Here is a 1,034-nt window from a genome sequence, read left to right as displayed (position 1 = left end):
AGAAGCAGGGGCTGACGCCAGACAGACCACACCGATGCGTGTGGTATCAAAACGGGAGTTGGGAGGCCTGGGGCTGTCAGGCAGGGGATAACACACCGTGAGAAAATCCAAAATCCTGCCCGATAAGAATTTAACCAAGCCTGGCTTCTCCATAGTAATCCGGCGTGCCTCTGCCAGAACAGCCTCTCGCTGCTGAACCCTGGACGCTCCCAACCATCGATACGAGCAGTCATCCAGAGCAAAGGAAAACTCCAATAGCTCCTGCTCAAAAGGATCTGCTGGGCCCATATCTTGGTCGGGTTGTAATGTTACGGTGTGCAGGAAGCAGGACCCAAATGCAGATTTAAGTGACAAAATAATTCCTTTATTTCAAGGCTACAATATTTCAGAGACAGAACCGAACACTCACCGCAGTTTACTCACAACACAAGACGAACCGACACTGAACACAGGAAGAGACAAGACTAAATACAGGAAGGGGTAATCACAAGACGAGACACAGCCGGGCAGGGGAGGAGAAACACAAGGGCCACAGGTGAAAACAATCAGACAACTAGATACACCAGGGAAACTAACGACGGGAGGAAAAACACAGGAAGAAGGACCAGACAATATACAAGGATGAAAATACCCATAACCAGACATACAAAACTACAACACAGACAGATCCTAACAGATGTATCTGCTCCGTTAAACCATACCAATTTATGATCACTTTAATCTATAGTGTATTAAATACATTATTTGTTTTAGATGTCCATGTTGCTGATCCTGTCGGGTCCAACTTGATTTACCATACAATATTTCCTGATATCTGTCCCAAATGTTTATTAACATAATGTTTTCAGAAAGTGCAGAGTCTCTGGCAGTATTTTATGAATTATTTTTGAAAGGATACCAAAGGGAATACACTATTAAAAGACTACAAATAGATTATTTATAGTACAAAAGACACTGTCTATGAACTTTTCTGTCGCTTTATTATTGCTTTTACGAACAGTGTGTGCTCTTGTTTTCTAATGCGTCATGTTGTG

The sequence above is a fragment of the Gymnodraco acuticeps genome, unplaced genomic scaffold (assembly GCF_902827175.1).
Source record: "Gymnodraco acuticeps unplaced genomic scaffold, fGymAcu1.1, whole genome shotgun sequence".
Classification (NCBI taxonomy): domain Eukaryota; kingdom Metazoa; phylum Chordata; class Actinopteri; order Perciformes; family Bathydraconidae; genus Gymnodraco; species Gymnodraco acuticeps.
This window is presented reverse-complemented; position numbering follows the sequence as displayed.